Raw genomic sequence first — 23,739 nt, 5'->3', positions numbered from 1 at the left:
ATATATAAACACACATGGGTTTTTTTTTTGTTTTGTTTTGTTTTTCCAAGACAGGGTTTCTCTGTGCAGCCTTGGCTGTCCTGGACTCTCTTTTTACACCTGGCTGGCCTCAAACTCACCACTGCCCAGCAAGATTTATCATTTTAAAGCATGTGTCTCTGTGTGGGTGTATGTGCAGGGTCTGGTGCCCTTAGAGGCCAGAGGTGTAAGATCTCAGAAGACAGAGGTTATAAGCTGCCTGATGTAGGTGCTGGGAACTGAACTCAGCTCCTCTGCAAGAGCAGTACATGCTCTTCACCACTAAACTATCTCTTCAGCCTGACCTTTGTCTAAAGATCGCTTGCTGATGATCAAATACCACGTATAATGTTTAAGCTTGAGAAGAAAGTATTACATTACTATGTGTTTTGAGTATGTAGTACCCTTGGAAGATGTTGTTAGATACTCTGGAGCTGGGAACCAAACACAGGTCCTCTAGAAGAGCCACAAGATGGCTCAGTAGGCCAAACTGCTTGTCACTAAGGCCGGCAACCTCTCTTTGATCCCCAGAACCCATACAGTGAAAGGAGAGAACCAACTCCTGCAAAGATGATCTTTCATCTCCACATGAGCACAATTCCACACAACTACTTCCCTCCCAAATAAATCTTTTAAATTAAAGAACTAATTTTAAGAAATATTTATTTTGCCAGGTACAGTGGTGTACACCTGTAATTACCAGTACTTGGGAGGAAGAATCAGGCGGATCACTGTGAGTTCAAGGACATCCTGGTCTCCAAAGTGAGTCCAGGACAGTCAAGACTACACAGAAAAACCCTGCTTTGAAAAACCAAAACCAACCAACCAAACAAAAAACTTATTTTTATTTTCTGTGTATGGGTGTTTTGCCAGCATGTATGTCTGTGCACCATGTGTGTGCCTGGTGCCCAATTAGGCAGAAGAAGGTGTTAAATCCCCTGGAACTAAGGTATAAACAGTTGGGAGCTACCATGTGGATGCTCTTTGTAAGAGCAGCCAGTGTTCTTAATCACTGAGCCATCTCTCCAGTCCAGAATCTAGTTTTCTTGTCTCCACCCTGAGGTGGGACAACATACATTAATATCTCCTAATCTCTCTCAGCTATTAAAGGAGGCTGTAGTCTAAACCACACTGTAGAAATATGTCCACATTGCCTTGAAACTGAATTAGTTATTGCCGGACCTCTTCAAATCTTTTTTTATTAGACACTCACAGTGCTAAGGCTCACACACACACACAGGACAAGACACATCTGTGCTACCCTGTGACCCCTACTTCTCTTGCTGCTATGCTTTTGGCTCAGCGCTTAACTTAAATTTATTTTTATTTCACATGCATTGGTGTTTTGCCTGCATGTGTGTCTGTGTGAGATTTTTGGACCCCCTGGAATTGGAGTTAGTTTTGAGCTGACATGGGGGTGCTGGGAATTGAAGCCAAGTCCTCTGAAGAGCAGCCAGTGCTCTTAACGCACTGAGACATCTCTCTAGCCCCTGCTCAGTATCTAGTTTATTTTAGTTATTTTCCCTTTAGGGAAAAAGACAGAGAACTTAAAGCACTTTTGGTCCTTCTGAAAATTCCCAATAAAGTCCCAGGTGACATTCCTCATGAATGTGTTTTTAGGAGCCCTAAGTGTGTAACTCTGTAGAGCAGGATAGGTAGAAATGGCTTGAAAGATTGAATTTTTGTGATGTGTGTGCAAGTGCCCACAGAGGCCAGAAGGGGGCATGAGATCCCTTAGGAGACGGACTTAGATTTGTGAGTGGACTGACCTAGGTGCTGGGTCAGAACTTGGGTCTGGATAGGGCAGCAATTGCTCTATGCAGAATCTTTAAATTTCAACTCAGAAGTCCCACCCACAGGATTCGAAGCAAGAACCCCAGTTTTGTTTTGTTTTTCGAGACAGGGTTTCTCTGTGTAGCCTTGGCTGTCCTGGACTTTGTAGACCAGGCTGGCCTTGAACTCACAGTGATCCGCCCGTCTGCCTCTGCCTCTTGAGTGCTGGGATTAAAGTTGTGCACCACCCACCGCCCAGCAAAGAACCCCAGTTTTAACAAGACTTTTTTTTTGTGGTGTACGGGTTAGTGTGAGAACCACTGCTCTAATAATTTCTTCACTGTACTGTCTGCCAGGACAACGAGAGAGATTGAGAGTGAGATATATATATATATACACCAATTTTCTTTTTCTTTTTTAAAGACAGGGTTTCTCTGTGTAGCCCTGGCTGTCTTAAGACTTGTTTTGTAGACCAGGCTGTCCTTGAACTCACAGCGATCTGCCTGCCTTTGCCTCCCTGAGTGCTAGGATTAAAGGCGCGCAATACCACTCTCAGCTGAGACTAATTTTCTAAGAAAATTTATGTAACAGAAATTTAACGTAGGAGGCTAGAGATATGGCTCAGAGAATAAAAGCAGAGGCGAATTCTCCCAGAGGTCCTGAGTTCAAATCCCAGCAACAATATGGTGCTCATGATGATTATAACGAGATCTGGTGCCCTCTGCTGGCAGGCAAGCATACATGCAGACACAACACTGTAATAAATGAAAATCTTTTTTTTTAAAGATGTATTTATTTATTTACTATGTATACAGTGCTCTGCCTACATGTGCACCTGCACACCTGAAGACGGCAGCAGATCACATTATAGATATTTGTGAGCCACTATATGGTTGGTGGCTTAACCTCTGAGCCATCTTTCCAGTCCAATAAAATCTGAAGAAAAAAAAGAAAAAAAAATTTTAACTTATAAGAAATTCTACCAAGGACATCTTTTCCTAAGTTTTAGGAAAAGCTCACCAGCAAATCATCCTGGTAACACTGCCTCAGTTGCTACAAGCTGCTCTCACTGCAACTGAAAGTAGGCTAACAACCAAAGAACAACTACAACGGGACTGCTACAATGTGGCCAACCGATGTTGCTGTCTGAACAGGTCCACAGTTTAGGAGATGTGTGTCAGTCACAGAGTATCACCAACAAAGCTGCATCTACAGCTCAGCAGAGGCTCCTGAATGGGACTCTGTTGGATTCCAAGGTTTTTGCATAGGCGCTTGCTGTGTAGACAATGCTGGCCTTGAACTTATAGAGATTTTTCCTGCCTCTGCCTCCCCAGAGCTGGGATTAAAGGAGTGACGGCTTGCTATCTAATTTCATGATATACTGCTAAATCCAACTTTTATTTGGCTTCAGTTGGTGCTTGTGATCTGAACTCAGCTCCTCATGCTTGTGTGGCAGACACTTTACCAACTGAGCCATCTCCCCAGCCCGCCTGTGGGAAAAACAAACCAGGAAATGATGAATTAGTAATCAAAGCAAAATGAGAATGCTCAGTGGGTAAGAAAGCTTTACTCTAAGCCTGGCAATTTGAGTTCCATCCCCAGAACCCACATAAAGGCAGAAGTTGGCCTCCACATATGCATTATGGCACAAAATAAATTAAAAAAAAAACAAAACAAAAAACAACCCAGAAAATTCAAATCAGGAGGCTGTAGATATGGCTTTACATTTAAGAGCGCTTGTTGCTCTTGGAGAGGACCCAGGTTCAACTTCCAGCACCCACATGCTATCTCAGAACTCCGTAACTCAAGTTCCAGGGGGATACAACACCCTCTTGTGACCTCCTCAGGCACAGGCTTGCATATGATGCAGACATGCAGACAGGACACTCTTACACTGGTATTCATAACAGCATTATTTTAAATAGAATGTCAGAGAGCTGGGCGCAGTGGCACACACCTGGAATTCCAGCACTCACGGAGGCAGAGGCAGGTGGATCGCTGTGAGTTCGAGGCCAGCCTCATCTACAGGGTGAGTCCAGAACAGCCAGAGCTGCACAGATAAACCCTGTCTCAAAAAACAAAAAAAGAACGTCAGCACCTTGGAAAAAAGAAAAACAGTGTAAGCAGGCGTGGTGACTTTTTTCTAAGAAAGTTGAGGGAAGAGAGGAAGCTAGCTGTATTCAAAAGTGTACTAGGCAAACACCAGCCTAGAGCAGAAACACCTCAGCCTAGTGTGGCTGTGGCAGACAAGAGGGTAGAGGGGCAGGGCAGGGCAGAGGGGTTGAAAGGAGAGTCAACTGAAAGTAGATTTTAGAAGGCACTAGGAGACAGCATTTATTCTTTCAGAAACACAAGAATCAGAGTGGTATCAGCATTTCCTCAGTTTTAAAGGACCATGCTAGCAGGTCACTGTTGTGAAGAGCTCACAAACTAAAGGCCTGCACAGGTAGCAAGAAATGGCTGGCTTCCATGAACCTTCTGGAAAGCACTTATGGAGAGACTAACTGAGGACATGAGACGATGAGGACTCCTAAGTCTGATGGAAGAATCCTGAGGCAGCTGACAAAGACTTCAGGCTTCGGTCATTTCTAGATGCCCACTGGAAGCCAAGTGGAGTACAGCAACTGACACAGGGCTGAGAAACAGGCTGCGGATACCACCTAGTGCCCTGTGCTGATGGTATCTCAAGCCACAGATCCATATTTATCTAGGCCTAAGTGTGGATGAAGTAGGTCAAAGAGCTGAGAAGACAAGTCAAGATGAAGACAAAGCAGCCCACAAAGGAGCAGGAAGAAGGAGCAAAGAGCAGCCCAGGAACAGCATTTCAAGTCACCTTGGATAGAGGCTGCAGAGATTCAGAAGATAAGTCAGGACAGGCCACTAATGACTGAGCCCTGCTAAGAAATGAGCATCCTACAGAGATGTAGTATGTCTACACATGCACTGAGGAATATAGTTTATGATGAAAAGGATGGCAGGGGACTAGAGAGATGGCTCAGTGGGGAAGAGTACTGTCTGCTTTTCCAGAGGTCCTGAGTTCAATTCCCAGCAACCACATGGTGGCTCACAACTATCTACTGGGATCTGATGCCCTCTTCTGGCATGCAGGCATACATGCAGACAGAGCACTCATATAGATAAAATAAATAAAATTCTTTAAAAAAGAAAAAGAAAAAATGGCAGGACAAAAAGCAAGATTACCAAAAGATGCCAGGAAAGATTTACGGAAATTAAATCTAGAGATTGAGGAATACTAGAAACAGACAGACTAATTTGAGATGGCTTAGGGTTTGAATTAAATTTTAAATTTTTATTTGTGAGGCTAAAGATTTAAATGGCTCAATGCTTAAAAGCACACACTGCTCTTTATTTTTTAGTAATTTTAATTTATTTTATATGTATGTGTGTGCACCTGAGTGTATGTACACACACCATGTGTCTGTAGAAGCCCTTGGAGGTGAGAAGAGAGAGATGGATCCCCTGGAGCCTGAGTCACAGGCAGCTGTAAGCCACCATGTGAGTGCTTGGAACTGAACCCAGGTCCTCTACAGCAGCAGTAAGTGACTGAACAGGAGCCATCTCACCAACTCCACTTATTTTTATTTTAGCATTTGAGTATTTTGTCTTTATGCCCGTATGTGCATCATGTGTGTGCCTGGTGACCTTGGAGGCCACTAGAAGGGGTTATCTCATTCAATATAGTTTTTTCTAGTTCCATTCATCTATCTGCAAACTTCCTAATTTGATTTCCTTATAGCTAGGTAAAATGCCATTTATGCACGTACCACATTTTCATTATCTACTCATGAGTGAGGGGAAACCTAGGCTGATTTCTGTTTCCTAGCTATTGCGAATATGAAGGCAAGTATCTCTGAGGTAGGATAGAGGGTCCTACCCCTTACCGCTAAAGCTATTTGGACACATCAGTTTTCATCAGAATGACCCTTGACAACCCCCAGTCTATCAGCCTCAGAACTGTAGCCAGAATGCATGATAGTTCTTAAAGAAAGTGTTTCTGGGAGTATTCTACCTGGAGACACTGGATCATCTCAAACTGAAGTGATAGAACATTGTGGCTGCTACATGGATGCTGAAAAGAAACTTAACTCTGGGGCCATCTAAAAAGCAATGGTACACACCTTTAATCCCAACACTGAGAAGGCAGAGGCAGGTGGATCTTTTTGAGTTCAAGGCCAGCCTGGCCTACAGAGTCCATGACAGCCAAGGCTACACAGAGAAACCTGTCTTAAAAAAACCAAAAACCAGGCAGAAATGGTGGCGCACGGCTTTAATCTCAGCACTCGGGAGGCAGAGGCAGGTGGATCGTTATGAGTTCGAGGCCAGCCTGGTCTTCAAAGCGAGTCCAGGACAGCCAAGCTACACAGAGAAGAGACTGTCTGGAAAAACCAAACCAAACAAACCAAACAAACAAGCAGTAAATACTCTACATTGCTGAGCCACCTGTCTAGTCCCTGTGTTAAACTTTTTAAAAACTGGTGGACATGGAAATGGATGTCCATAGCTCAGCACTTGAAGTGCAGAGGCAGGAGGATCAGTAGTTAAAACACCAACCTCAAGTACATAACAAGTTTGAGGTCAGTCTGGGCCACCTAAGACCTTGCCTAAAAGGAAAAGGAGGGAGAGGGTAGTGGTGAACCTACTACTGCTAAATGGGCATGTCAAACTGCCTCCTAAATATTTATATTTATACACACAGGTTAATGTTCCACTCAGCCTTGGGCAGAGAAACTTCTCCGCAATATTAAGCACTTAATCCAGAGACTCAGTCAAAGTGCTGAGAATAAAAGACTACTGAGTGTTTCAGCCAAAATGGGACATCTATATCACATCCTACTCTTAGCTCCAAGGAGGACATCAAGGAGGAAGGGGTGGAAAGACAGAGTGGGGTGATGGGGAGGAGTGCTGTGAAATGCTGTCTTCCAGACATAGCATAGCTGCTTATCAACTCATTACAATTGTGGTTATCTACACAAGATCAAGACAGCAGCAGCAGTCAATATTCTAGTAAGCAATACTACCTGGGTTATGAAGATAGGGAGACACAAAAATAAAATAAAATAAAATAAAATAAAATAAATAAATAAATAAATAAATAAAAAGAGGATGTGTTGGGGGTTGCTGGGAGGAGTGGAGGGAGAAGTTGGGGAGTATGATCAAGATACATTGTTTTTGTGTATGATATTGTCAACGAAGATCAATGAAACTCTTATGATAAAGTTAGTTCTCTGGGCTGGAGTGGCATGCTTATCTAAGTGGAAGATGATCAAGTGACCCTGCACTCTGAAAATGATGCAACTAGGTTTTGAGGAAACACAGTAGTGATTGCACTAAAGATGGCAGCATCACCCCTGAGAGACTGGTTCACCAGCACTAAGGGAGAAAGAGTCACTGGATTAACAAGGGGGGAAAAGGAGGTTCTAGTACCAAGCACAGGTAAAGGGGACGGGGGCAGTTTAGGACCAGTATGAAACACATGGGAAAACTGCTGAAACTAACAAAAAAATGTAAGGAATTGAGAGGAAGACTAGTTTAGAGGCTTAAGTAAAAAGACAATGAATTTGAGGCCAACTACACAATGAGACCTCCCACCTCAAACACAGCACAAAAGGATCTCATCCTTCGAAAGAATTGAAGTAAACATGGAAATTCATAATCATGCCATGCTTTCTTATCACTAAGTAAAGAGCTCCCACCCACTACCACAGGCCCTTCCCCTCACATGAGAGCACTAGAGCTGCATTTAGGGGAGGGGGGACTATTTTCTCTTAATGCTTATAATGAAAAACACCAGAGCTTTGATAGTTTAACCAGTTTCAGAAGAAAGCATAGCTGTCTCAGTAAATGTACTTGGATCAGAAGTACCTGCCCTGTGCCAAGCAACAATGGACACCCCCCATTACCCCCCAGTAGCGCTGGTCAGTCTCCTGAGTTGACAGTCTTAGTCCATTTAGAGGACTCTGCTTCCACATGTTTCTAACTTCAAGATGGGAGACTTTTTTGTTTAATGTTGTACACAAACGACTTTTAAAAAAATTCTGCAGAGAGGGCTAGAGGGATGGCTCAGAGGTTAAGGAGACTGGTTGCTCTTAAGAGGACCCAGGCTGTTTCCTAGCACCCACGTGACAGCTTACAACCACTTGTAACTTATAACCCCAGTTCCAGGGGATCTGATGCCTCCACAGGCATGAGGCACACACCATCCGTACAGACACACAAGCAGGCAAATACTCTTGACAGAAAACTACTTTTTTAAAAATTAAAAGTATGTCTCTGAGTGACTATCAGAAATTTAAACATAATTCCTGTGACATTACCAAGAACTCTTGAACAAAGTTAAGATGCTAGTTTTGTCTGTGTGGTTTATCTTAGAGAAAACACACAGCAGCAAGGACACAATCCCAAATGGTTGAAAAAGAAAATAAAGGTTAAAAAGCAGATTGTAGGGCCAGGGACATGCTCAATGGGTAAAGATGTGCTTGCCGCCACACCTGATGCCCTGAGAGCAATCCCCGGGACCCACCCAGCTGTCCTCTGACTTCCATGTGAACATTATAGTATGCACGCACAAATGCAAACCATAAACACAAGTAAATAAACATTAAAAAATTTAAAAAGTCTCTATCTTGTTAGCGAATTCTAGAAATCTTTATTCAGAAAAGCAAATAAAACACTTTTTTAAGTGATACAGCTACAGTTTGGTAAGAACAGTAGTTGCTTGTTCTGGGGTCCGTGACAACACTCTACTTGGAATACAGTCAGCTCTGCAACATGAGCGCATACCTACTTTTGCAGTAAAATTTACAGACACACAAAAAAAGAAAAATGCTTCCCACCACAGGGCCTTTGACCTGGGATGTTGCCAGCCTGCTCTAACCCCTGCAGGTTCAGCTTTCCCACTCTCCATGTCTTGTCTGCGGACTTGGGAGCACTGGCTCTTGATACCGAGTGGAAGCTCAAGGCAGTACTTACACTACTGGAATTTCACACGAGGCTGGACATATTGCCATCTGTGTCACGCCCCCAATTTTCAAACCCTAAAGCCACAACAAGCCAACTGGTTGTTAAGTTTTCTTCCTCCAGAATGTGCTGTACCCACAGACTCAAACCAATTTCTTCAGTGCTATTCCAGGCCCACGTGCAATCAGCACATACCTACTCTCTAAGGAGCCCAATAGCAAACCCTGTGAGCTACCAGAGGCATTTGTGTCCAACATCCCATCCCAAGACTTCAGACAGCTTGATAAGACACATACTCCAGTTGAAAATTTCCAGAAAGGGACCATGGATTTATGGTCAACTCTTGCTTCGGTGACTACATTGTTGGACAACATTTCATTTGAGAAGCCAGGTGACTTGACAGTGGTGTTAGGAGACAAAACAAGCAAAGCATAGATTTTTGTTTCTCTAAACTCACACGATGTCTCTACAGTGGAGCTGTCTGTCATAAGTGATAATCAGTGCCTGATCAAATCAAAGAATTAAAGAGCAGGTCTCTATATAGTTTTAAGACAAGATAACACACACACACACACACACACACACACACACACACACACACACACACACCATCAGGCTCCCCTTTCCATTTCCCTTATCGAGCTTCTGTAAAGCTAAGCTCACATGCACCTGTTCTACCAATCAATAGCTCTCCTAAGTGCTCTCAGATGTCATACCCTCATCTGGACCCAAGGGAACTAGGCCTGCGGCCAAGAATACCTCTATACAGAAACTAAACTACCACCTTTTCAGGATATTTTGAAAACTACTAATGTGGTAAGTTGGCTAGTCTGATTTACTCTGAAGAAGGTAAACGGCTACAATCTTTGTTAGGTTCCACCCTCTGGAACTTATGAATGTTACAAAGACAGGGTTCTCTGAGGATGCTATTATTAAATTTAATTAAAGTAAGGGCTTTATGACAAGATTAACCCTGAACCACCTAACTGAGCCCCTAATGACATAAAAATGTCCTTCAACAAGAGATGGAGCAGAGGCTAAGGCTAGCCCCTCATCACACCCAAGTGATACCACACACCACTCTTGCTTTAAGCCACCAAGAACCTGGTGGTCTGTTCCAGCAGCCACAGGAAACTGCTACAAAGACCATGACAAAGTACACCAAGGTAGAAACTTGTAGTCATTGGACTAGAAGCATACAGAATCCCACTACAATCAAGACTGTTCTTTTTTTTTTTTTTTTAATAAAGATTTTATTTATTATATATACAGTGCTCAAAGGCCAGAAGAGGGCATCAAATCACATTATAGATGATTGTGAGCCACCATGTGGTTGCTGGGAATTGAACTCAGGACCTTTGGAAGAAGAGCAGAACAGTCAGTGCTCTTAACCTCTGAGCCATCTCTCCAGCCCCCAAGACTGTTCTTATAGAACCAACATATTGAAAATATCTTCAAAGTGATTTCCCTGTAACTACAGGTGTGAGACACAGGTACAGACTTACATGGGTTCAGAAAATACAGCTGGCTTCTCAACTACACATCTAGGTACTAACGTGATATGTGCTAAGCCACATAATAACTCCTTAGAAGTGTTATGGCTAACATTCTATTTTATGCAAAGCCCATTTGGATAGAAATTTTGATTTAGCAAAACATTTAAAGCAATAAAGCCGCTCTGTGGTAAGTTCTAATCAGGCACTTATGGTATTTGGCGGTGGGTCTACAGTGGGACCTGGAATACAGTCCTCTCCAAATGCTTCTGCAGAGAATGTGCCAACTGACAGTTCCTTCTACCTCCACCTTCGGGTACTTGACCATGGCTTTTATGTAAGAGAAACTCCTTAACTCCAACAGCCTCAGAAGGTATTTTTAAAAATAAAGGTTTTAGTTATGCCACTGTAAGGAAACTCCACAAAACCAAACACCAACTACAAGGTCAAAAAAACAAAACAAAACAAAGGCTGTCTCCATCTTCCCACTTGATCAGGGCTCACTCAATAGCAACACCCAGGACAACCAAGGACCAAGATAACCAATGTTTCCTCTGCTGTCCTTTCAGCCACTCTTCTAGAAATAGATACCACGTACTGCTGTAAACCTGTAAGTACAGCCCATACCTCCAAACAGTACTCAACTCCTGAGCAAAAAGGTGGTTCCTAGGCTGCACTTTCAGCCTTGTTTGAGTTTGCCAAGTGGGGGGCTCCACAATAGGCTGCCCACACAGGCCCTCACGCCATGCTTACTGGCAGTGTAACTAAACATAAGTCATTTAACTAATGCCTAAGGAAAATGAAAAGACCCAGTTCCTAGGTTTGACAAATAGGCTGAGCAGAAATAACTAATAAAAGCACCTAATTGCTCTTTCCAAGTAACTAGGGCAAAAGCAAAGGTGGCCAGATAGAGCCCATTTTCCTACCTATCCCACAAAAGTAAAATAAAAATCACACTATGTCACTCATTATAACAAAAACAAATTGGGCCAGTGAGTTGGCTCAGCTGGTAAAGGTGCTGGACACCAAGCCTGATAACCTGAGTTTGACCCCAGGGCCCACATGACCTCCACATGGGGGAAAAAAAAAAAAAAAAAAACCCACAAGACTCTCCATTCTATGAAAATTACATCATCTCTACTTTAAAATGGCTCAGGCTCAGAGGCTAGGCTCAGTAGGTAAGAGAACACACTGCTCTTGCAAAGGACCTGTATTTGGTTTCCAACCCCCATACTGTGTGGCTCACTGTAACTCCAGCTCTATGAGATCCAAGGCCCTCATCTGACCTCTGCACATACCCTGAGATGTAGCATAAATTCACATAAATACAGGTAAAAACAAAAATCAAAGAAGAGGCTCAGCTGGGCACACTGGCCTATGCCTATAATCCCAGCTACTTCGGAGGCTGAGGCAGGGCCACCTAGACTCAAGGCCAGCCTGGACTACTTAGTGAGATGCTCTCAAAAAATAAGTAAAAAACCCAAACAAACTTAAGTAGCAAGTTATTTGACTAAAGTAATTCACTTCCAACAAAGTACCACACCCAATGATACAAGACACCAACAAGACAAAAATACTCTGTTTTGCCACAGGAAGTTCAATGTCAAGGAAGGGAGGAGACAAGGATGAACAAGACACACAGGCACTAGACAAGAGAGCAGTTCCTCACAAAGCAAGACCCCTCCTGCAGTGAGCGAACAGGCCTGTGTGGCTAAGTATCGAGCTTAATGCCCAGCACTCAGCCATTACCTCCAGGTGAAAGTGAAGACCTAAGTGGGGTTGTCCTGGCACAACAGAAGCCATCTCCTAACTAGTGTTCTGCGTGCTCCACACCGTGCCATCACCATGACTCAAGAGCTGTGCCAAGAACTGGGCAGCACGTCACCGGTCCACGCGTAGCCCTGTAACACGTACACAATGCCACCACTGTGCAGACAACAAGGCCAGAAGAATTAGGCGAAAAATAAGCCAAGGCCAGATTGGAAACTGTACACTCTTAGTACCATACAAAAAAAGCCATACAGTGTCAATGCAAACAAAATTGGATATATCTGCCCCATGTGAGAAGATTCTGTAAGAGAATGCCAGTCTCGGAGTTGAGACCAGTGTGGGAAGAGACAACTACATACGCAGGCATCTAAATAATCACAACCTAGTAAGAACTACAGAAATATGAAAAAAATCAAAAGCTACACTAGGAGAGGAAAACATAAAAATGATCACGGGAAGGAAGGCATTCTGAACATTTACTTCTATTCACCAAACCTTTTACGAGCCAGCTAACTTTGAACTTTCTAGGACCCTGATTAAGGCTGCTTCTGCTTCTTTCTCAAAGAAGAGAGGCTTCCTATGGCCTCTCTAGCCCCAGACTCCACAAGTTCACTGGCTGAAAGGTCAAGGACCCTTTGTTCTTGTGTGTGTACACACACACACACACACACACACGATGCAAACATAAGCATTGTTTTGAAAACAGAAGCACTCTTTGGACATCACTGAGTCATTAAAACACAGCAGATACTTCATCTTGTCCTATAGATCAGATGAAATGATTCATTCTGCAGACCTGGAATCCACTCACTTCCACAAACACAGCAAAAGCCTGCTGGGAGCCTTCAGGCACTGTTCATGGTGCTGGAATGGCTGTTGTGGCCATGGAACACTAGAGGGACCACGAGAGCCTCTACTTTGAGAAAAAAAAAATCATGCGAAGCCACTGCAACTCCTGTTGCTATCCCACTGTGCAGGTATCAAGATTCTTCCGACCCCCTATGTATGCTAGTATCTCAATTAAAAAACCACCTGGACTGTAAAGCCTCTTATGACACTTCAGAAGGCATAATACCATATGCAGCCTGAAGAAGAGATAAGTAAACAAATTGGAAATGTGAAGTGTGATTGAAGTGGTTCTTTGAAATGGGAAGATATGGGAAGATGAAGTAGAATTTAGGACTAGAAGTAGTGCCTACAGAAACAAAGACCTGGCCCACCAGTGACAGCAGAGGCTGCAACACAGCTCCTGACTCTTGCACCCGAAGTCCTCTGAGCAGCTTCTGTAACATCACAACTACACAACCCTAGAGCTTGTCCCATCACCACACCAGCTAGCCCCATCTCAGCGCCTGAAGCCAGAGGCAGCAGATGCTGTCCCTGGGCACCATGGGAAGAGAACGGCAAAGTAAAATGTCACTTAAGAGGCTCACTGACTGTGGGAAGCATCTTTTCACCTCTGTGACACTATTTAAGACAATGAAGGCTGATACTCGGCTGTAAATGATTTCAGGTACCTGAGAACTCTAACTTTCTGGCCTGAACAGTACCAATATGGAAAGTCTGTTTTCCCCCCAAAAAATTAAAAAAATTAAAATTAAAAAGAAAAAAAATACAGGTCTGGAGATGGCTCAGAGGTTAAGAGTACTGCTTGCTCTTCCAAAGATTCTGAGTTCAAGTCCCAGAAACCACTAGTGAGATCTGGTGCCCTCTTCTGGTGTGCATATGTACATGCAGGCAGATCATTGTACACATAATAATAAAAAAAATTTTAAAGAAAGAAAAAAATATATGTTATCACTAGAAGTTAATACAGATTTATAAAAAATAGCCTAGGGTGATTCTTTTTTGTTTTTGTAGACAGGGTTTTTCTGTATAGCCTTGGCTGTTCTGGACTCACGTTGTAGACCAGGCTGGTCTTGAACTCACAGCAATCCACCTTCCTCTACCTCCCAAGTGCTGGGATTAAGTGCCACCATGCCCAGTTGTGATTCTTAATTGTATAGATGAAGTCTCTATAATGTTCTTTTAAAACAATAAAACCCTACAATGCATTTAAAATATGCACATAGCTAAAAATTAGGGACTAAGTTATATTTAAAACTGAAAAATGTTTGTTTGTTTGTTTGTTTTTTAGGGAGAGTTTAAAGTTTCTTTTGTGTAGCCCTAGCTGTCCTAGTATTTACTCTGTAGACCAGGCTGACATCAAATTCAAATCTGCCTGCCTCTGCCTCCCAAGTGCTGGAATTAAAGGCTTGGCTTTGGCTTTTTAAGACAGGATCTTACGATGTAATCCAGGCTGACTTTCAACTTGAAAGCCTATCTCTAGAGGGCTAGGATTATAGGTACAGCCACCATGTTCAAACACTTTGGCAAGTATTTGACTAGGAAAAAGTAGATTTCAGCTCATACTAATAGGCAAAAAGTAGTTAGATATTGATCAGGCGCCTTTTCTCTCATTGGCACTTCTAACCTTAGGAAGCACGCAGTGACTGGGAATGGAAGTTACAATGAGGCCTACTATAAAAACTCTTCTGTAGCAATTCTTGTTAGAGCAGTAGGAGGGATGCAGATGTGGAGATGGATTTCAAATGAGGCTGCTAAACAGGACCACACGCCAGTTAAAATTCCTGCCTTGCTCACTAGGGACCCTTGCCTGCATACGAAGTCTATGAAATTCAGCCATTTAAACCTGCTAAACTTGGGGGCTGGAACGACAGCTCAGTGGTTATGAGCACTTGTTACTCTTGCAAAAGACCCAAGTTCTACTCCAAGATCCCACACAATGGCTCCTAACCACCTGTAATTCCAGTTCTAAGGGACTGGATGTCCTCTTTGATCTCTGGGGTGGGGGTGGGGGTATCAGGGAAAATAACTCATACACATAACTTAAAAATACACATTAAAGCGGGCAGTGGTGGCACACACCTTTAATCCTAGCACTTGTGAGGCAGAGCCAGGCGGATCTCCATGAGTTCGAGGCCAGCCAGGTCTACAAAGCGAGTTCCAGGACAACCAGAGCTGTTACACAGAGAAACCCTATCTTGAAAAAAAGCCAAAACACAAAAAGTATATTTTACAGCCTGCAGGGGTTTTAATTCACACTTCAAACTTATGAGCCTTCTTTTTTTAAATGATCTTTTTATTATTTTTAATTATGTGTATGTGTGTGCATGTGTACCACATGAGTACACGTGCTGGAAGTATCAGATCCCCTGGGGCTGATGTTACAGGTGGTTCCGAGTGACCTGATATGGGTGCCAGGAACTGAACTCAGGAGCTCTGGAAGAGCAGAACTCACTGAGCCGTCTCTGCAGCCTGACGTTTTAAGATTTCAAAACTGATAACTTATCCAAGAAAGAAGTTAATTTGCAAACTGCTGCACTGAAGTCAATCAGCTAGTCAGAAGTTTTACCTTGCAGTTACTTTGATTTTTGAGGTTTTGTTTATTTGTTTGTTTTGGGGGTTTTTTTGGAGGGGTTGTTGTTTTTGAGACAGGGTTTCTTTGTGTAACAGCTCTAGCTGTCCTGGAACGTGCTTTGTAGTTCAGGCTAAGTTTCAAACTCACGGAGATCCATCTGCCTCTGCCTCTCAAGTGCTGGGATGATTTTTGAGTCTTAATACAACTAAATCCACTTTCTCAACTGACATGCCAGTAAGATAAGTGTTTTGTCTACTCCTAAAACAAAGAGGTAACTAAAAAGAAGGCAGAAAAAGTAAAGATTACACATACACATAAATACCTAAGATACAACTACCCTATGCTGTGTCTCCCTGCAATTACTCAATACATGCTAGGCAGCCAACACTGTGACCCCACAGAGGCATGACAACACATGGCCGTTGTTTTTACAAGAATGCTCTAGAGCCTACAATGTCCTAGACCTTCTGACCAGGGAGAAAGGCTTTGGTGAGTACAGAGAAGGTAAAGTTCACAAGTGACAGACAAAAACACAACATAATGGAATCATGGTGATTCATCTGAGAGCATGTGCTCTGCAAGCCACTGAAAAAGTACTCGTGAAGACAAGGAGCCTCTCAGACACTATACACAACCCTGCCTTATATCCAAGCCATACAGCTGAGCCCTATAAACCTACAAGTTGATACATATGTAGGAAAAAGCATTATTTGGGGTAAGATCCAAGGATGACCCAAAGGGAAATAGACTGCCCCATCCGCCTATAAAACACCTGCTCAACCACACACACATCCAGGACACTCCCCTCTCATCTGCACACATTTCTGCAATCTAGCTTTGCCAGGCATGGTACACTGGTATCTTCTACAAGTGTGGAAAGCTCAGAGGAGTGTCCCGTGTCACCACAGTAGGTGACAACACCATCAAGAGAGCACTTGGGAGAGAAAGGAAAGAGAGAATCCTTGTAAATGATTTTTGAAAAGGCTGGGTTTCAATCCCAGAGAAGGATGGAGGCCTATTTTCCTGTTGAAGTGCAAGCCCTCTGAAGGGAAGAGCTTTGTTTCTAAAATCACAATGTTAACTCTTTCAATATAACTGACTAGATACATTTTGAAAAACTACAAACAGGCTTGATAAGTTGGAGATTAACAAATTATCTCTCTCATGAAGTGACTGCTGAGCACCTGGCCTGAGGTGAACCAGATGAATGTTAGCACTAAGATTCAACAGGCTCACAAGAAAACAAGGGATGTGCAAGGCACAGCCAATCCACACAGCATACAAAGACAGCTCAGGGAACAGAGGCATCACGCTGTGTGTGCCAGCAGCAGACTACATTCTCCTGGGGTTTTTCTGAAGATGGATGCATGCTGGGACAAGAGACAGGGTATGGGAACGCCAGAGACTGGGTAGCCAAAAGAAACCAAGTACAGGAATCTAAAACAAGTGAGCTTGGGAGAGGGAGTAGACCTCCAATGTCAGAAAGGGTACAGGCTTAAAAATTGTTTCCCCACGTGCATTAAGACATTTGCAGACTTTTAACTCTGAGCCATAGGGAGCTCCTAGTGAGGGGCTCTGTCAAACTTGCATCCACATAGTAAATGTGTCTTTGGCAATTCATTCTTCAGGCATGAACTTTACCCACAAATCATCTGTGATCATTTCACGAAAAAACAACAAAAAACAAAAAAGTTCTTCCTTGCCTCTGAACGAGCTTAGGTTTTGTCTACTAATTACCAATACCTCCGGACGTTGCTGTCAATTTTAAAAGGGGGCGGAGGGTGGGGCGGGGAAAAGTTGCAGGGGGAAGGGAGCTACTTCAAGCTACTCTGTGTCAAAACAGTTTTAAGTCTAGAAAGCAAGTTTTAAAAAAAAAAATCTTTTTTTTTAAGTCCATCAGTCCAGGTAGTTCATCTTGCCCACTCTGGAGAGAAGATTCTCTCAGAGTGAACTCTATCAGCAAGTTCAAGATGAACCTCAGGTCTCCCTCTCGTTTCCCCACTCCCTGGTCCGACGAGCAGGTGACAGAACGGGTGACGCCAATGCCTCAGCGCCGGGCCCGAATGTGTAGCGGGCCCGGCGACGCCGAGGGACAGACAGCACCGAGGGGGAGGGCGCGTACCGGAGAGCGACAGGCTCGCTGGAGCGACAGGAAACTCGGCTCGGGCCAAAACAAAAACAACCGAAAGTTCGGCGCGCCGGCGCGAGCAGATTGGGCGAGACGCTTCACGGCCGCCCATTGGAGAAGGAGGAAAACACAGTCCCCCAATCCCGAGCGGCCGAGCAGCTCCCCTCGTGCTGCCGCGACCCGGCCCCCGCCGACCGACCGACCGCTACCGCTCCCTTCCGGCCGCCGCCACCACTGCAGGCCGCCGCGCTCGCTCGCCTGGCCGCCCCGGCCCCGCAGCCCCGCCCCGCGGCCCGGTCCCCGCACGCACGCACGCACGCACGCACGCACACACGCACGCACGCCCTCCACGGCTCACCGCCAGCACGGTCCGTCTTCCAGCACCGGGCCTAGCCAAGAGCCCCACCACCGGGCCCCCGGAAGCGCCCGGCTACACTTCTCTGTCCCTCCAGAAAATTAATCACCAAAAAATATTCTCCTCCCTCGGTTTCCGCCCCCCCGCAAAAAATTGGAGAGTAAAATCCAATATGGCGGCACGGACGTAGCACCGCCCGCTGCCTCCGCTGACGGGAGGGGGGAGATAAAGGAGTCCGCGTCCGCCGAGCGTACCCCCCCCCCAACCCTGCCGCCGCGGCCGCCACCGCGGCCCGCGCCCAGCCCCGGTCCCCGAGCCCTGTCTCGCAGCGCTGGGCCACCCTCGGCCTCACAGACTTCGGGCCTCACCTCCGCCTCGCGCGCAGCCGCGGAACCTGAGAGGCATCCGCCGGCTTCGGGGCTTCGCGTCTTGCGTTCTCGCGCAGCGCCGGGTGCCGCCTCCGGTCCTCGGGCGTCCTCACCTCATAGCCCCCGAGCCTCGCTGCCGCGCCGCAGACGCGTCGCCACCCCCGGTGAGCCACCCGGACACCGCCCGGGCTCGGTGGAAGGACACGAAAAGGAGTCCGCGGGCTGACGGCGGAGGGACACCACGCCGGCCCCGAGCGTGCGCGCTCCTTTGCCCCGCGCCAGTGGCCGCGATGGCTTCGACGGAATTGTGCGGGAGGAGGCGGAGAGACGCCAGAGAGAATGAAGTTCCCCGCCGCGGCACCCGACGGCGGAGGCACAAGAGCAATTTTCCAAGAGAAGGAGCCGCGTCGTTGCCGTCGCTGAGCCTCAAGGCGGAGGGATCGCAGCGAGCGTCGTTCGAAGATCCCTCCGCCCGGCTGCCCTTTAAATCTCGGTGGAGGCGGCGTCGCCGCGCGCCCGGCGGGCGCCACCTAGTTCACTAGCCGCTCGCCGCCCTGCGGGGTCGGCACCCGCCCCCGTCCCGCGCGCACCTGTACCTACCAGGGACAGCTCCCGAGGTGCGATTTTAGTGTACAGCTGTCGGTGCACGGCGCTCCGGGACCGCTGTGCCTCCGGGCTGCACCGAGGGGAGGCGGCCGGGGATGGCGAGTTTCTTTGTTGTGGGGATGGGTGTCGTTGGGAGCAGAAACACTCTTCAAAACCATGTGAGCCACCGGAGCGTTACCACGCGGGAGGCGGGGATGCAGCGTGCCTTGGGTTCCCTTGCTGTCACCGGCCTCTCCTTGAGCACCTACTGAGTGCCAACCTTTGCGCGACGCGGCCACTCCCCGCCCCTCCTCGGTATCCACAGGCGCGAAGAAGGCGGTTTGGTCCTCGGGGAGCTTGGGGCGGAAGATCCGGAGTGGCTTGCACCCACGCCTGGGGTATGGCGAAGCCCCACCCCTTGGATCTTACAGTCGGATTAGGGGTGCCACGCAACAATAACAAGGGTCACATCCTTGTCCCTAACCAGACATCATTCCCAGCGATCTGGTGCATTACTTTATTTACTTCGGGGTAATCCCCGGAGGCCAAGAGCATTGTGAATCCAAGTTTACACATAGGGAAATTGAGGCAGGGACTGGTTAGATGACTTTTCAACTGGTCAGGGCTGGAGCCAGAGCCTCTTATACACCACTCTGCAAAAAACGCAGGCTTTAAATTAGTAAAGCTGGTGGTTAGGACGTGAAGGAGACGTTTGAGGTTGTCATACATAGGGAAGCAAGCACCTGAGTGAGGTGGAGAGTGTTAGGGAAAGGAACCAAAATGTTCTGGCGATGGAAGGAAGGAAGGAGAGTGCAGCTCCAGCGACAGCACAGGCAGCTGAGGCGATTCTTGGAGAGCCCCAGCCTTCCTTGGTTCCTCTGCAAAAACCACCTCCACCCTGTGGGCACACACATCCCCTACCACAGTAGGCATTTTCTAGAGGATGGCTCAAGAGGGGACGTGGTCCTAAAGTCCAGCTAATACTAACTTACTTCATTGCATCCTCTGTGATCTCTTGTGGTACAGATGGGAAACAGAGTAACCTGCTGAGGACACATAGCTCGGAGGGTGTGGTTCTCCAAAACTAGATCCCCTGCACTGACCTCAGCTGTGTGACCTGTATCCTCACTCTTCAGACTGCCTTGGGAATGGGGCAGTGGGCATAGCCTGACCAGCCACAGAAGGAGCAGGGCTTGACAGGTCCGGTCACCTCGCCTGCCCTTTCGCTCCAGTCACCTGTGACATCAGATCTGTCATGCTGTGTTCCCTTTATACCAACACAGCTAACGATTCCTTTGATCTTAGTTGTTTTGGTTTTTCTGGTTTCTTACTAAACGTCCTGCACCCCCACCCCAAGACTTCAGTAGGGTTTGGCTCCAAATACATGCCTGAGGTTGCTTCTGTCACCTTTGGCACTGAATGCCAAGGAGGTGAGCACACATGGGACAGCACCTACCTCCCATAGACACCCACAGCCCTAAGACCTGACTTTCAGAGGTGTGCGGCTCAGATTCCAAGTCCAGCCAAACTTCAGCAACTCTTGGCCCCAAGTCCTCCTGTCTTTACCACGCCAAACCTTCCGGCTCACACAAGCTCCCAGCTCTGTATGACCCTAACCTTCCAAGATGCCAGCATTTCCATATATTCACTGCCAAATGCCAAGTGTTGGGGGCGCGTTGCCTTCCAAGGGAGTGGGTATAGAAGACGTGTGAGAGGGCACAGCACAGCTTTTCAGCCTCTCCAGTGTGGGGCTGTCCCTTCAAGCCCCCAACATCTGCTGCTCTTCCCATGACAGCTGAAAGACCTAGAGAGACTATGGTTATTGCTAAAACGAGGCTGGGCTCAAGACCTTTCTTGAGCCACGTTGAAAGCTTGAGGCTTTCAGAGGTCTTGATCTGTGGAGGTCTGGCTGAGCTGGCTCCTGCCACAGCTGGGAGCTGCCCTCCTGGGGGGAAACTGGAAATTAGACTTCCCTGCAGTGAGAGGCCAGCTAAGAGGCTCCTGGCAGCTGGCAAGGAGTGGTGGTCAGAAAATAGAAGGCGAGGCACTTGCTGAGCCCCACATGACAGAAGCCTCAGCATTTTCAGTGTGAAGCCTATGGGCACCCTATGGGTGGGAGAACCGGCCACAGAGCCCAGCCCCCCCCCCTCCCGGGTCCCCGTCCCAGCCCGGCTGGACTTTGAGGGCTTCACAACCCTAAAGAAAGGCTGAGTTGGCGGAAGGGTCTCAGTCTGCCCTGGCAGAAGCACCCGCAAGCTGACAGGAGCCACAGCCCAACACTGGCAGGTCCCCTTAATAAACAGCACCCTTACTGGGGTACTGACTGAGCCCATAAAGTCAGTTCCTGTGGCCCCAACAGGCTGGCATTTGTATGCCCAGTAGCATTTTAGTCACCCAGCCTGGTCTGTGTCCCATGCCTACCTCTTCCCCAGATGTCAGCTTCACTGGTTCCCTGTTGTCTGCCAGCGGGTTGCTCACTGGGACCCTGCAGCTGAGTCCTTGCAGATGGGGTGACCCTGGAATTTCAAGTTGGGTGAGTCACTTGTCAGCTTCTACTTGTAAAGCAGTTTGGGCGGTTGGACTCTTGCTTGCACCTCTCCAGCCGCTTCCCGCAACACACACAAGACTGCCCTGCTGAAAGCGGGTGTCTGAAACTGGTGAGAAATGGGGGTAGATTTGGGCATTCTGGGAACCCTCGGGTGTCTGGCTTCCTGGTCATGGCCCCTGGAGTGCCCCATCTCAGACACTTCTATAGCTCAGTTCTAGCATGGTGGTTTCTTCCCTCCCTCGTGCTTGCGGTGGCACAGATCCCCAGTGGCCTACCATCCTTACCTCTTTGACTTGCTATTCTATGAGTTGATAGTCTTTGTGAACCCTTAATCTTCTCCACAAAGGGGGCCTCTCTTCTTCTTTGCTGCCTCTACAGCCTTCAGAGCTGCCCCTGGAGGGCCAGAGTCGCTCCAAGGATAAGTGCTCACTGACCCCTCTCCCCTCTCCAGGGATTTAAGGTATTCAGTTGATGCTGTTTCTTTTTCATGCCCATAAGCTTAGAACCAATGTACAACATGGGGCTTTTGTTCAGAGCATCCACCTGGAATAATCAAACATCAGGCTAAGTGTTCTGTGGCTGAAAGATGTCACTCTTAGGCTTCCCACACCCGGCATTTTTTACTCCACTCAACTAAATCCAAACCTTCTGAAATTATTTGTATTTGTCATAATAATGTACAGATTTTACTTTTTTTTTTTTTTTTTTTTTTTTTTTTTTTTTTTTTTGGCTTTTTGACACAGGGTTTCTCTGTGTGTAGCCCTGGCTGTCCTGGACTTACTTTGTAGACCAGGCTGGCCTTGAACTCACAGTGATTCGCCTGCCTCTGCCTCCTGAGTGCTGGGATTAAAGGCATGCGCCACCACGCCCAGCTACAAATTTATTTTCAATAAGATCTTTTTTTCCTTTTACACACACACACACCTAGAAATAAGCACAACAGGACTCTATATCCTTATTTTATTGCTGTAACAAAATTCCTGTGGCTAATTGGCTAGGTCATTAATAAGAATAGGAGTTCAATATTAGACTCACGGTTCTGGAGTTTGATAAATCTGAGACCGTGATGTTAATATTTGGTGTCTGCCTACTGGATGGCTCTTCACATACTAAGACAGAACCACACTGCTAGGTCAAGTCTTTGCTTTTTTTTTTTTAAGCAATTTTCAAAAAAGATTTATTTATTTAATATATATGAATGCTTTATCTGCATGTACACCTGCAGGCCAGAAGAGGGCATCAGATCACATTATAGATGGTTGTGAGCCACCGTGTGGTTGCTGGGAATTGAGCTCAGGACCTCTGGAAAAACAGGTGGTGCTCTTAACCACTGAGCCATTTCTCCGCACCCCCACGCACCCTGTCCTTTTTCTTTTTTTCTTTTTTTTTTTTTAAAGATTTATTTATGTGTACTTCTATGGGTGTGTGCATGTGAGCATGTGCCATTGGAGGCCAGAAGAAGGCATCAGATCCTCTGGAGCTCGAGTTAATAGGCAGTTGTAAGCCACCTGCCATGAGTGATGGGAACTGAACTTGGGTCCTCTGAAAAGTGTATGTGGTCTTTAACCACTCAGCCATCTCTCCAGCCACTGTCTTCTACTTTTTATAAAGCTCCTCCTGGCCTGGGGAAATGCTCCGTCGGCACAATGTCAATTATGCTGACCCAAGTTTAACCTATGGACCTATGTGAAAAGGCCAGGAATGATAATGAGCTTGCAACCCCAGGGTTGGGCAGGCTGACACAGGGAGTGCCTGGAGCTAACTGGCCAGCCTAGACTGCTTAACAAGTGTCAGGCCCATGAGAGACCCTGGCTCAAAAAGCAAGAGTGAGGCTGGAGAGATGGCTCAGTGGTTAAGAGCAGCACCAGCTGCTCTCCCAGAGGTCCCAGGTTTGATTCCCAGAACCCACGTGACAGTGTACAACCATCGGCAACTCCAGTTCTAGAGGCTCTAATGCCTCTTTAGGACAGTGAGGACACTATACATCGTGGTGCATAGACACATGTGCAAATAAAGCACCCAAAAACATAAAAATAAATGTTTAAAAAAATATATAGGCATGGTGGCACAGGCCTTTATTCCAACCCATGGGAGGCAGAGGCAGGTGGATCTCTGTGAGTTCAAAGCTAGCCTAGTCTACGTGATGAGTTCCTCGACAGCCAGAGCTACATAGAGAGACCCAGTCTTTTTTTTTTTTTTTTTTTTTTTTTTTTTAAGATTTGTTTATTTATTTATTTATTATGTACACAGTGCTTTGCCTGCATGTACACCTGCAGGCCAGAAGAGGGCACCAGATCTCATT

At 46.3% G+C, this 23,739-nt stretch overlaps 1 protein-coding gene across 1 annotated transcript in view; it reads right to left on the bottom strand.

The window, feature by feature from the left end:
* The window catches only part of Kmt5b (lysine methyltransferase 5B), a 48,595-nt gene extending 30,872 nt beyond the window's left edge, over positions 1-17,723 (bottom strand). The window contains exon 1 of the mRNA XM_051145772.1: positions 17,576-17,723. The gene's annotated coding sequence lies outside the window, so the exon portion shown is untranslated. The remainder of the gene's footprint in view (positions 1-17,575) is intronic.
* Between the last annotated feature and the right edge of the window lie 6,016 nt (positions 17,724-23,739).

Source organism: Acomys russatus, chromosome 5 (assembly GCF_903995435.1).
Source record: "Acomys russatus chromosome 5, mAcoRus1.1, whole genome shotgun sequence".
Taxonomy (NCBI): Eukaryota; Metazoa; Chordata; class Mammalia; order Rodentia; family Muridae; genus Acomys; species Acomys russatus.
Note: the sequence above shows the minus strand (reverse complement) of the source record. Positions and strands in the feature narration are given on the sequence as shown.